Raw genomic sequence first — 14,768 nt, forward strand, 5'->3', positions numbered from 1 at the left:
TATTAAAATGTTTCTTACAGCCCTAGCTGGTTTGGCTCTGTGGATAGAGCATTGGCCTGCAGACTGAAGGGTCCCAGGTTCAATTCCAGCCAAGGGCACATGCCTGGGTTGCTGGCTCGATCCCCAGTGTGGGGTGTGCAGGAGGCAACCGATCAATGATTCTCTGTCATCATTGATATTTCTATCTGTCTATTCCTTTCCTTTCCTCTCTGAAATCAATAAAAATAGTTTTTAAAACTAAAAAAAACCATTTCTTACATACCGTTACATTGGCTGGGCTGCAAAAATATTCCTTGTGGGCTGCATGCGGCCCGCGGGCTGCGAGTTTGACATGCTTGATGTACAGACACAGTTTCCCTCTGGCCCACTATTGGGTGGTTTGTAGGTGGCAGCAGAGGCCTGTATAGGAATATCAGGTTCAAGGCATCCAGGGCAAATGACATAGAATAGGGTTTTGGTTTTGTTTTTTTTTTCTAATATATATTTTATTGATTTCAGAGAGGAAGGGAGAGGGAGAATGAGATAGAGAGATAGAAACCTCAATGATGAGAATCATTGATCGGCTGCCTCCTGCCCGCCCCACACTGGGGGATCAAGCATGCAACCTGGGTATGTGCCCCAAACAGGAATTGAACCGTGACCTTCTGAGTCATAGGTCGATGCTCAACCACTGAGCCACGCTGGCCGGGCCTAGAATAGGGGGTTTCTGAAGGACACACAGGTAAGCAGAGCTGGGCCGGCTCTCCCAGGCCAACCCTCAAAGAGAGGGCTTTGTGGTATCTCGTCTCAGCCACTTCCTGTTCCATAGCATGGAGAAATAATAAAGCTGACTTCACAGGTGCTGTGAGGGTGGGGTGCCTACACTCAGTCCGACGCCTCCTTTGGTGCGTCCGACCTGGTGGTTCTGGCCCAGGTTTGCTCATGAGGTTGCGGTCCAGCTGCCGGTCAAGGCTGCAGTCCTTTGAAGGCCTGGTGGGGGCTGGAGGATTCACTTGGAGGATGGCACACTCACAGGCTGGGGGCAGGAGACCTCAGCGCCTCTGACATGGCCTATGTGTCTTCCCCACATGGCAGCTGCTTCCCCCAGAGTGAGGGATCCCCGGGAGAGAGCCAGGTGGAAGCCATGGTGACTCTTATGATTAGCCTCGAAGTCACACACGGTCATTTCTGCAGTTTCCTCATAATTATACAGACCAGTCCTATTTTTTTTTCTTTCTTTTTTAAATATATTTTATTGATTTTTTACAGAGAGGAAGGGAGAGGGACAGAGAGCTAGAAACATCGATGAGAGAGAAACATCGATCAGCTGCCTCCCGCACACCCCCCACTGGGGATGTGCCCGCAACCGAGGTACATGCCCCCGAACGGAATCGAACCCGGGACCCCTCAGTCCGCAGGCCGAAGCTCTATCCACCGAGCCAAACCGGTTTCGACCAGCCCTATTTTTAAAAAGAATATATATATTTGATTTCAGAGAGGAAGGGAGAGGGAGAGAGAGTTAGAAACATCAATGATGAGAGAGAATCATTGATCGACTGACTCCTGCAGGTCTCCTACTGGGGATCGGGCCCACAACCCGGGCATGTGCCTCTGACCAGAATCAAACCTGGGAGCCTTCAGTCCACAGGCTAACGCTCTATCCACTGAGCCAAACTGGCTAGGGCCAGGCCACCCTTATTGATGGAGAGACTGCACCAGGGCATGAGTACCGGGAGGTGGGGATCATTGGGGCCATCTTCAAGGCTGGCACCAAAATGACTTCATTGAGCTGTGAACCAGTCCTGCCACACCTGTCACCTGACTTATATACTAACTAGTAGCCCTGCGCACGAATCCGTGCGCCAGTGGCTCTCTGCAGGGCCTGGCCACTCCGCGCCCACTGCCCAAAGGCTCTCCGTGGCCGGGCGCAGAACATCCCCCCCCGCCCCCCGTGGGACTGAGTGGACTGGGTGCCGCCATCTTGTGGCTATGGGCACCACCATCTTTGTGGCGGAGTGATGGTTAATTTGCATATCGCCCTTTTATTAGATAGGATTGTGTTACCTATTGCTATTGCGTTATTTGTAGTTCAAAGCATCCTTAACTCTTCCCCCAAGTTCCTTTTTTTTTAAAAAAAATATATATATGTATATATGTGTGTGTGTGTGTGTGTGTGTGTGTGTGTGTGTGTATATTGATTTCAGAGAGGAAGGGAGAGGGAGAATGAGATAGAAACATCAGTGATGAGAGAGAAACATCAACCAGCTGCCTCCTGCATGCCCCCTACTGGGGATCGAGGCCACAACCCGGGCATGTGCCCTTGACCGGGACCCTTGAGTCCACAGGTCGACGCTCTATCCACTGAGCCAAACCAGCTAGGGCCCAAGTTCCTTTTTGGCTTAAGGTAGGCAGGGTTGATTCTCTGACTGACAACCGGGACCCTTGGCTGATACCCAGAGTAGGCCTCTGCTGTCGGCCTTGTTTAGGGAAGAGGGGAGGGTGGGCTCTTGGGCTGTCACTCTCAGCCCCACGGGTCTGACCTGGCCTTCCAGGATCCGAGAGCAAGCCCCAGGAGAGGAGAGAGAGCCCAGCGTCAGCAGGCCTAAGGAGTCCCGGCGAGTTAAAAATAAAAACAGAGGAAGAGAAAGGCTTGCTGTAATGACAAGACTGGCTCTGTCTGTGTCTCCAGCGAGCCCTGTGGCCGACTCTCCGTGGAGGAACTGAATCCTTCTTCTTCTTTCTCTCCTGACTAGACTTCCTGCTGAGCTTTGGGATTGGACTCTTTCCAGCAGAAATTCCCAGGCTCTGATCCTTGGATGGCCAGCAACCAGGAGAATCTCTGAAGTTTCCACCGGGGCCCGGGACAACACTGAAGTTACAGGAGACTGTTCTCCTCCCAAAGGTAGGCCAGCCCGGCTGGTGTGGCTCCGGGGCTGAGCATCCACTTATGAACCAGCAGGTCACAGTTGGACTCCCGGTCAGGGCACATGCCCGTGTTGTGGACTCAGTCCCCAGTGTGGGGTGTGCAAGAGGCAGACAATCAATGATTCTCTCTCGCCATCGATTTTCTATCTCTCTCCCTCTCCCTTCCTCTCTGAAATCAATAAAAATATTATTTAAAAAAAAAAGGTAGGCCATGCCCTGACCGGTTTGGCTCAGTGGATAGAGCGTCAGCCTTTGGACTGAAGGGTCCCAGGTTCGATTCCAGTCAAGGGCATGTACCTTGGTTGTGGGCACATCCCCAGTAGGGGGTGTGCAGGAGGCAGCTGGTCGATGTTTCTCTCTCATTGATGTTTCTAACTCTCTATCCCTCTCCCTTCCTCTCTGTAAAAAATCAATAAAATATATTAAAAAATAAAAAAAGGTAGGCCAGGAAGCCCAGACTCACTGAGCTCTGCTGCCTTCATGTGGGCACTGGCGGCCTCTCACATTTCAGAAGGACGAGGAGCCTTTTGAACTCACCCCTTCTGATCTTCTGGCTCAGCTGCAGCTGGGAGCACGGCAGCCGGGTGCCCACAGGAGCGGGCACAGCCCCAAGCCCAGCATGCTAATTATGTGCTAGGGAAGAGCCCTGCCCCCCCCCCCCCCCGCCCCAGACTTCTGTATTCTGCTGGGCCCCAAGGGCACACGTGCCGAGGGGCAGGCTGCAGGGTGGGACGTGGTCGAGGGTCACCTTCGTCCAATCCCGGACTCCCCTTCAACCCGGAGAGGTGTAGGTAAGTGCAGTGGTCGGCAAACTCATTCGTCCACAGAGCCAAATATCAACAGTGCAACGATTGAAATTTCTTTCGAGAGCCAAATGTTTTAAACTTAAACTTCTTCTAACGCCACTTCTTCAACATAGACTCGCCCAGGCCGTGGTATTTTGTGGAAGAGCCACACTCAAGGGGCCAAAGAGCCGCACGTGGCTCTCGAGCCGCAGTTTGCCGACCACAGGTTAAGTGGGACAATGAAATCACTTCCTTCTTTTTCAGTCCTCACCTGAGGATATTTTCCTATGGATTTTTAGAGAGAGTGGAAAAACGGAGAGAAATATCGATGTGAGAGAAACACATCCATAGGTTGCCTCCTGCACCAGCCCCAACCAGGGCCTGGGCCGGGGAGGAGCCTGCAACCGAGGGATGTGCCCTTGACCGGAATCGAACCCGGGACCTCTTGGTCCACAGGCCGATGCTCTATCCACTGAGCCAAACCGGCTCGGGCAGCAAAGCATCATTTATCAGAAACGGGAGCCGTTCAGCATCGATCTCCTTCCTTGTGCAGAGGGAGAGAAGACAGCAGAGCGGCCACACATCTATGGTGTGACCTTGGACAATTCCTCTCCAGCCCAGCGTTGGTTTTCTTCTATGAAAAGAGATGTTGAGTCACAAAATATTAGAGCTATTGCTGAAACCGGTTTGGCTCAGTGGATAGAGCGTCGGCCTGTGGACTGAAGGGTCCCAGGTTCGATTCCGGTAAAGGGCACGTACCTTGGTTGTGGGTACATTCCCAGTAGGGGGTGTGCAGGAGGCAGCTGATCGATGTTTCTCTCTCATCGATGTTTTTAACTCTCTATCCCTCTCCCTTCCTCTCTGTAAAAAAATCAATAAAGTATATTTTAAAAAAATATTAGAGCTATAAAGGGCAGGTGGCTTCGTATGTAAGGTAGAATGCTCTTGGCTGCAGATAACAGAAGATCTAACTAAACAGAGCTTAGCCTGGCCAGCATGGCTCAGGGATTGAGCATCGACCTATGAACCAGGAGGTCACGTTTTGATTCCAAGTCAGGGCACATGCCCAGGCTGGGCGCTCAATCCCCAGTAGGGGGCATGCAGGAGGCAGCCGATCCATGATTCTCTCTCATCATTGATATTTCTTTTTTTTTTTAAATATATAGTTTATTGAATTTTTATAGAGAGGAAGGGAGAGGGATAGAGAGTTAGAAACATCGATGAGAGAGAAACATCGATCAGCTGCCTCCTGCACACTCTCCACTGGGGATGTGCCTGCAACCAAGGTACATGCCCTTGACCGGAATCGAGCCTGGGACCCTTGAGTCCACAGGCTGACGCTCTATCCCCTGAGCCAAACCGGTTAGGGCTCATCATTGATATTTCTATCTCTCTCTCCCTCTCCCTTCCTCTCTGAAATCAATAAAAATAACTTTAAAAAAAAAAACAAAAAACCACCACTCATTAACTCTGGGCTGGTTCACGTGCCGATCTCTCAATCAATGTCTGTGGCCAGGGAAGGGGCACAGGCTAAACAGGGCAGGGGTACAGTTCCGCCCAGATCATCTGAGCTGATGCGAGGGGTGTCTGTGGTGCCCCTGAGGAAGGACTGGCGTGGTTATCAGAAGGATGAGCGGGTGCTGGGCAAGACAAAGAGCTGTGGCGCATGTTTTAGGTCAGGACCCAACGGCCTGGTGCTCACCCTCTTGTGTCCAAGATGAAGTCATTTCCTACTGACACGCTGGGCGCTCCTTGGACGTCACGGCACTCATCAGCCTGCAATTACACGCCTCTCCCGCCCCACATTCTGAGCTCCAGGGGCTAATTTGGTCATCGCCAGGGCCCAGCCCAGCGCCTACACATACTCGACACTCAACAGAGTCTGACGTGAAGGGATGACTCTGGGGCCCTGGTTAGGACCTGGCCTAGCCTGCTGCCCTGACGTTCCCAGCTGCACAGCCACTGAGGTCAGAATTTACCCGCCCCCCTCCTTCCTTGAACGTCTTCTTCCCCTGCAAGCAGGCTTGGGGACACTTACACAGGACACATTCCCCAGAGAAGAGAATGAGAACAAGAACGAAAATCTTCCCAGGGGTGGCCTGCGACCCAGAATGTTGGGCAGAGATGACGTGATGAATGAGGGGAGGTGTGGGGGGCGGGGGGACGGGGCGGGGGGGGGGGGGGGACGGAGCAAGATTTTGGATTAAGGGCTTTAAGAGGAGTGATTCATGACCACTGCGGCCTGCATTTAAAAAGCCCTGCATGCTTTCGGTAAGCAGGGTGCCACTTTGCATTTGGCACCACTTTGGTCCTGGGGATGAAGCAGCCCTCCGTGGCGCGGGGGTGTATCATGTTTCGCTTGCTGCTTCTCAAGCCCCAGTGGAGTTTGGCTCCTTGGTTTCCCGTATGTAACTCATTATCGCCAAAGCTTCTTTTTCATGTGAAAGCTTCTTTTCATTTATTTCTGACGAAAGCTCTTTCTAACAATTTTCTTCGGAGCCTTCACCACAATGCTCCGAGATAGGTGAGCTGTCACCCCTATTTGACAAAGGGGACTGGCCCAAGGTCATAGAGTAAGGACCCAAACCCAGGCCTCCCTGACTCTGTATGTGACTCGTCATTGCCAACGCTTATTTGCACAGGTGAGATGAGCTGGGCTTTGCTGTGAGATAGGGCACCGTTTGCAACCTGGTTCTGCTTTCTGTGTGATGTCGGGCAAGTTGCTTAACCTCTCTGAGCCTCCACTTCCTCTCCAGTCAAGTGGGGATAATAGTGCCAACCTCACAGAGCTTTAGGAGTCAGAAGGGGATGTTTCTGTGTAGCGGGAGCTCCACGTTTCACCTGAACTTTGGAAGGAGTCGGAAGAGACGAGTGCGTTGTGTGGGGGAGGAGCGTGGGGAAGCCGCAGGGCTGTGTACTCTCTCAGTTCTGCCCAGAGGTGGGCGTGAGTCGGAGTCCGCAGGAGAAAGTCTATGTACAGAGGCTGGACGGACTCCTTGCCCAGATATTAACCGTGTAAGACATAGGGTACAAACAGCGTGGCTTCGGGGCCTGGAGCTTGTGTGTGTGTGTGTGTGTGTGTGTGTGGTGAAGGATGTGTAGGGCAAGCATGTCAAACTCAAAGGCTAACAGGGGCCCAATAAACAAGGTTTAAGTGTATGTGGGCCGCCAAAAAAAAGCTTCCATTTTCATAGAAACGTGCGTTTATTTTCGATAGAGACATGCTGCATACAAAGGGCTGAAATAAATGAGTCATCGTTAACATAAAATAATAGAACATTTTAATAAAAATTAATATTTTTTCTTGAACATTAACTTACCAGACACTGAATAACTGCACAAATTAATAAGCGTAACACAGCCCTAACTGGTTTGGCTCAGTGGATAGAGTGTCGGCCTGCGGACTGAAGGGTCCCGGGTTCGATTCCGGTCAAGGGCATGTACCTTGGTAGCGGGCACATCCCCAGTAGAGGGTGTGCAGGAGGCAGCTGATCGATGTTTCTCTCTCATTGATGTTTCTGGCTCTCTGTCCCTCTCCCTTCCTCTCTGTAGAAATTAATAAAATATATATATTTTTAAAAATAAGCGTAACACAAATAAACCTATTTTTCTTGTTCTCTGAAGGCAAAATGTTTCCTGTTGCTCACACCAAACAAGTCAGTCCAAGACTAATGACATGCCATTAGTCAATCGGCTGCTAAAATATTCGCTGATAGTGTTAGTGGAGAGAAATGGTGCACCTGTGTGTAAGGTGTGTAAGGGAAATGAATGCAACACGATTATAGTAATCAGTCATTAGGGAATGTTGTCGTTTGTTATTAATAACTAGGGGCCCAGTGCACAAATTCGTGCACCTTGAAAGGAACTATGGGCCGAGAGGCTGTGGTAGGCACAGGGGCGGGTCTCGGCCCATCCTCCATGCTCCTGCCTGGCCCCCCGGTTCCCAGTCTGCTGGCAGCCCTGCTCCTGCCACCACCTCCGCCGCTCCCACATGCTGACGGCGCCAGCCCCACTCGCACCCGCTGACCATGTGGAGTGATTGGGGCCGGCGCCAACAGTGGGTGCAAGCAGCGGCTGCTGCCCCGATCGCCCCTCAGGAGTAGGAGGAGGTGGAGAAGCCCCCAGGGGAGACCAGGGCTGGCAGCCGCCCCTCGCACCCGCTGATGGCGCTGAGTGATTGGGACCGGGGCCGGGCACCAGCAGCGGGTGCGAGCAGTGGCTCTGGCGCCGGCTGAGGATGCAATTGGGCCGGCGCTGGCAGTGGGTGTGAGCACCGGGCGGGACCGAGGCGCACAGGAGCAAAGAATTTTCATTAACCACCAGAGGCTCACCCCGATGACAGCAACCAGTGCCCAGCCTTGGTCTGGCGCCCCCACTCACCTGCTCCACCATCCCGCCGAAACCAACGACCGCCACGTTCCTCACACACACCCTGGTGGTCAGCGCACATCGTAGCGAACAATTGTTCGGTTGTTCCAGTTGTTCTGCCGTTCTGTCTATTTGCATATTAGCCTTTTATTATATAGGATTATGTATAACAGGATATTGTAAAAATTAGTTACGAAATTTTTATTAAAATGTTTCTTACATACTGTCATATTGGCTGGGCTGCAAAAATATTCGTTGTGGGCTGCATGCGGCCCATGGCCTGCGAGTTTGACATGCTTGCTGTAAAACATAGGGTACAAACAGCATGGCTTCAGGACCTGGAGACAATGTAAGATATCGTGTGTGTGCATGTGTGTGTATGTGTGTGTGTGTGTGTGTGTGTGTGTGTGTGTGAGATGAAGGATGTGTAGGGTGACCAACCAGCCTGGTTTGCCTGGGACTGAAGACTTTCAGGATTAAAACCAGGGGAGTCTGGCCCTAACCGGTTTGGCTCAGTGGATAGAGCGTCGGCCTGCGGACTCAAGGGTCCCAGGTTCGATTCCAGTCAAGGGCATGTACCTTGGTTGCGGGCACATCCCCAGTAGGGAATGTGCAGGAGGCAGCTAATCGATGTTTCTCTCTCATCGATGTTTCTAACTCTCTATGCCTCTCCCTTCTTCTCTGTAAAAAATCAATAAAATATATTTAAAAACAAAACAAAACAAACCCAGGAGAGTCTGGGGCAAACAGAGACACGGTTGGCCACCCTGTAAGTGTGTCTTTTCCCACTTGGGCCTGGAGCCCAGAGGAGCCGCTGTACCCTGAGGACGCCAGGGCCCCAGCTTTCACCGCCCCAGGAGTCAGTGCCAGGAGCCCAGCAACAGGGTCACGGCGGGTGACCTCACTTCCCCACCTCACACCCACCTTCAGACACTCCCACAAGTAACGGGGTGAAGCTTTGCAGGAGGCTGAGGGCTTGTCTTGGCAGAGCGGGGGAAGAGTCAGCCGAGTGTGGGTTATGGCTACCACGGAGATCCCAGGCGAGGCCTGGGGAGACTGGGCTTCCATATAAGGGCCCACCCAGCGCCTGGCACTTAGTGTCACTGTTGTCACTGGATTTTCTAACTGGTCCTGGTAGTCCACAGCGCTACTTTTTTTTTTTTAAAACTTTGAATCCTTACAGTTCTGGCCTAAGCGGGGATCACCCAGTCCCTCGGTATCTGAGAAAGATGGGGACATTCAAACACACTTCACTAAAGGCTCGTGAGCACCAAGAGAAATAAATTTGATAAGGAGGTCCAGCCCTAGCCGGTTTGGCTCAGTGGATAGGGCATCAGCCTGCGGACTGAAGGGTCTAGGGTTCGATTCCGATCAAGGGCACATGCCCGGGTTGTGGGCGAAATCCCTAACCCTCCCCCTTCCTCTCTGAAATCAATTAAAAAAATATATTTTAAAAAATGTTGATCCCTAGCCAGTTTGGCTCAGTGGATAGAGCGTCAGCCTGCGGACTGAAGGGTCCCGGGTTCAATTCCGATCAAGGGCACATGCCCAGGTTGCGGGAGAAATCCCCAGTAGGGGGCGTGCAGGAGGCAGCTGATCAATGATTCTCTCATTGATGTTTCTCTCTCTCCCTCTTCCTTTCTCTCTGAAAGCAATACAAATATATATATATATATTTTTAAGTATATTTTATTGATTTTTTACAGAGAGGAAGGGAGAGGGATAGAGAGCTAGAAACATCGACCAGCTGCCTCCTGCACACCCCCTACCGGGGATGTGCCCGAAACCAATGTACATGCCCTTGACCAGAAAATCGAACCTGGGACCTTTCAGTCCGCAGGCCGACACTCTATCCACTGAGCCAAACCGGTTTCGGCCAAATATATTTTTTAAAATGTTGAAAGACTAATAAGTTTGCAAGCAGCAGACTTATCCCTTTTCTAAAAATTAAAAACTGGGAAAAAAAAAAAAAGATAAGGAGGCCCATGAATATGGAGATGATCAACAGAGGCTTTGCAACTGGGGCTGGTTCGATCCCCCTCATCCAGGGGCAGAGTGGGTGCCCAGGGAGTTAGTCTCAGCCCCTCAGCCAGGCTCTCTATGCTTTCATTTCCTCGCATCCCTCCTGGAGCAGGGGTGGGGGAGGGGGTGGTAGGGGGAGTACATACCTTTAGACAAAGCAATTCAACTTTTAGGAGTCTACCCTATAAAAAAAAGGTATAATCAAGGATGTTGACTGCAGGCCTGTTTGTGATATTGCAATAGTTGTGTGTGTGTGTGTGTGTGTGTGTGTGTGTGTGTGTGTGTGTGATATGTTTAACATAGAAATAGGTCTGGAAGCATATGGTCCAAACAATAGTTTACCTCCACAGAAGGAAGGGAGTAGGGGAGGAAGAGAAACTTTCCTTTGCTTCTGCTCACTTTATATATTTCTGCTTAGATTTTTATTTTATTTTTTACTATTTCCAGCACATATTCATGTGTACATTATAGAATGTGTAATTTTAAAACAAGACATCTGCCCTAGCCAGTTTGGCTCAGTGGATAGAGCGTCAGCCTGCGGACCAAAGGGTCCCAGGTTCAATTCTAATCAAGGGCGAGTACCTTGGTTGCAGGCTCCTTCCCAGCCCAGGCCCTGGTGGGTGCTCGTGCAGGAGGCAACCCATCAATGTGTTTCTCTCACATTGGTGCTTCTCTCTGTCTTTCCCTCTCTCTAAAAATCAATGGAGAAATATCCTCAGGTGAGGATTTAAAATAAATAAATAAAGCCAAAACCGGTTTGGCTCAGTGGATAGAACGTCGGCCTGCGGACTGAAGGGTCCCAGGTTCGATTCCGGTCGGGGGCATGTACCTTGGTTGCGGGCACATCCCAGGTAGGGGGTGTGCAGGAGGCAGTTGGTCGATGTTTCTCTCTCATCGATGTTTCTGGCTTTCTATCCCTCTCCCTTCCTCTCTGTAAAAAATCAATAAAATATATTTTAAAAATAAAATAAATAAATACACATCTTACAAAGTTTTGAATGAACAGGATGAAGTCTAATTCCAGGCATTGGCAGGGTAATGGATCCTCATGGCAGTTTCCTGTCCTCGGCGGTCTTTAGCCATCTGGGGGCGGGTCTGGGGGAAGCCATGTGGAATGGACCCAGGAGAAGGTGGTGAGCTAAGGGGCTGGGGCGCAGCAGTTATTCCAGGCATGTGACACCCATTCGCCCATTTAATCCCTGGGAGGTAGACATCACTAATCCCAGATTTACAAGGAGGAAAGCTGCTCAGAGAGAAGGCGACCGGAGGGCTGGCTGGGTTTCAGACCTCAGGAGGCAGGCGTTCTCCCCCTTTCGGTTGCTTTCAGCTACGTCCTCTGGGAGTAGGAAACGGAGGGCCAGGGGCGCCGTCTTTGAATGCTAACCCTTAGGTGGAGAAGGAAGTGAAGCCAGGAGGGAGAAGGGTTGTTGAAAGGACTGGCTTAGCCCTAGCCGGTGTGGCTCAGTGGATAGAGCATCGGCCTACAGACTGAAGGGTCCCTGCTTTCAACTCCGGTCGAGGGCACATGCCCGGGTTGTGGGCTCGATCCCCAGCAGGGGGCGTGCCGGAGGCAGCAAATCAATGATTCTCATCGTTGATGTTTCTATCTCTCTTTCCCTCTCCCTTCCTCTCTGAAATCCATAAAAATATACAGGGGGGCGGGGGGGGTGGGTGGGTAGGACCGGCTTAGGCGGAAGAGGTGTAGAATCCGACAAGGTTTTGATTTTAGATGAACAAAGCTGTGTGGTACCATGCATTTTCATGTCTCTGGTAAACTGGTGAGGAGGGCTGGGAGGGCTGAGGAGTCCCCTGGGAATGGACTGTGGCAGTGGGGGGGGGGGGGGGGGAAGAGGGGCTGGACACAGGCTGGCTTCTGTTCCTTTGCTTGGCTCCTTTAGCCCCACTGATCTCATGACTAAGTCCTAGGAGTGAGAACTGCAGCCAACATTCAACTGTGACTCTGAGCCATGTGGGGGTCAAGCCGATGAGTTTGGGGGGTCCCCACAGCCAAGGGGAATGGACTGGAGGAGTGGAGGTACGTTCTGTGTGCCACAGAGCTTCGAGGTGCCCACACGGCTGGCATAAAGGGGGTTCCCCTCCTCCAGCAGGACTGGCACCATTGAGCTCCTGAGATACCTCCAAGTGATGGGATTCTGCTGGGGGGGGAGGCTGAGAGTCCTGGTGAGCTGGTGGGTGGCATATGGGTTACTTTAATCAGAGTTTCTCTTCTCTCTCTCTCTCTCTCTATATATATATATATATATATATACACATATATATACATATATATAAAATATATATATATATATATATACATATATATAAATATAAATATACTAGAGGCCTGTTGCACGAAGATTCGTGCAATAGACCTTCCTTCACCTGGCTGCTGGCACCAGTTTTCCTCTCAGCGATTGCGATGGGAGCTGTGGCGGCCTGCGGCGCGGGGTGGGTGCTGCAGCTGCCCCACCCCGCCGGCCGCCCGGGTCCCTCTCAGCGATCCCCCCGCCCTGTGCCTCGGCCACCCAGGTCCCTCTCAGCGATCGCCCCCGCCCCGCACCGCCAGCTGCCCGGTCTGCTCAGCGATCGCGATCGTAGTGGCGGCGGCCCCTGCACCGGCCGCCGCCTGGGTCCCTCAGTGATGGGGGGCAGGGCAGCGCATGGGGGCCGCCATCTTTGCTGGGTTAATTTGCATAGCGCCCTGATTGGCTGTGGGCATAGCGAAGGTACGGTCAATTAGCATATTGCTCTTTTATTAGGTAGGATATTTACTGATTTCAAAGAGGAAGGGAGAGGGAGAGAGAGAGAAACATCAACGATGAGAGAGAATCATTGATCGGCTGCCTCCTGCACGCCCCCTACTGGGGATCAAGCCCGCAATGTGGCATGTGCCCCCCGAACGGGAATCAAATAGTGACCTCCTGGTTCATAGGTGGACGCTCGACCACTGAACCACGCCGGCCAAGGCCAATGCGAACTCTTTTGTGTCCCCTGTCGCTGAGGCCTGGGGACTGATTTCACACAGTAGAGAAGTATTCAGGGACCTCAAAGTGCAGGTTACGGCCAGGCCAGGGAAGCGGAGGGGGTGGAGTGGAGTTGATGTCAAGGGGTTGAAGCTGAGACGGGGGCCCTGTGACTTCTGGAGTGTCCCAGGCCAGGTTCCTGAGTGTGAAAAAGTGTGCGTGTGAGGGGTGGCTCTCTGTGACTCCAGAAGCTGGCAGGTGATGCCTACCTCTCCTGTCTGCTCCTGTGTCCTTCTCAGCCTAAGTCCAGGGCCCCAAATGGCCCATTTCAATGGGGAAGAGTAGGGAACTGGGTGCCAGGGGTGCAGTCTTTGATCGCTAACCCCTGGACTTCCAAATCAGGCAATGCTGCTACCCAGCAGTTCTCTGGGAACAGAGAGGGTAACTGACCAGCTTGGGATGGCACAGGGGGGCCCAGAAGGACAGTGAGGTGGGGGCGGGGAAAAGCATCTGCACCGCCCACGTGAGCGCAGGGCTCAAGGATTTCCACGGGGAGCCAGGGCGCCTGCCAGGGGAGGGCCCAGAGGTTGCGGCAGCCTGGAGCCCCTGGGGAGGCAAGGTCAGTGGAAATCATCAAGGCCAGACTTGTCGGGAAGGCGGGGAGGGAAGGACAGAGGGCACACGCTCCACCGCAGTGCACGCTGGTGATTCAAAGCGTTTTCTTCATGAATTCCTCTTTATTTTTATTTATATATTTTTTTAAATCCTCACCCAAGGATATTTTTCCATTGGTTTTCAGAGAGAGTGTGACAGAGAGGGAAAGACGGAGATATATGGATGTGTTGATTGGTTGCCTCCTGCAGGAGCCCTGACCAGGGCCCCGGGCTGGGGAGGAGCCTGCAATCAAGGTGCATGCCCTTGACCAGAATCGAACCCGGGACCCTTTGGCCTGAAGGCGGAGGTTCTATCCACTGAGCCAAACCAGCTAGGGCAATTCCTCTTTATTTAAGAGTCCAGCCGAAACCGGTTTGGCTCAGTGGATAGAGCGTTGGCCTGCAGACTCAAGGGTCCCAGGTTTGATTCCGGTCGATGTTTCTAACTCTCTATCCCTCTCCCTTCCTCTCTGTAAAAAATCAATAAAATATATATTTTTAAAAAAGAGTCCAGATTCTGCCTGGGAAAATTACCTTCTAAAACCTGCCCAGAACAAAGGTAGAAGACACTCTACAATGTAGGTGGCATAAGGGGTGCTAAGTAAACATCTCCTCCGGAATTTTTTCCAGACCTCTTCCTGGATCGGCTGCTCCTTTGATAAGGCCCAGAGGCATAACCATGACTGTTGTCCAAAGTGCTTAAACCTGATCATGGAGTCAAGGCGCTGGTGGTTCCGGCTGCTAGTAATGAACTTGAACGGCACAGGCTGCCCTTGGGATCCTGGGCCTCCCCTGCTGAGCCACTGTCGGGGGAACCACTGTCGGGGGAACCACTGCTGTTGGGGAACCGCCGGGTGCACACCTCGCACCTCAGCTGGGAGACTGAGGCTCGAGGAGCCCTGGGCTGCGGATCTTCGGGGTCCCCGGAGCCTGAGCCACCACCAGAGCCCCAGCCCCGGGGCTGTGCTGCAGTCCCAGCGCTGCAGCGGGGACGCTAGCCCTGAGTTAGGAAAAGCGAGGACTGTGAGGGTGGAAGGCGGGGAGGGGGAGTGGGAAGGGGGTGGGGTGGGGCA

This window comes from Cnephaeus nilssonii (assembly GCF_951640355.1).
Source record: "Cnephaeus nilssonii genome assembly, chromosome: 24".
Taxonomy (NCBI): Eukaryota; Metazoa; Chordata; class Mammalia; order Chiroptera; family Vespertilionidae; genus Cnephaeus; species Cnephaeus nilssonii.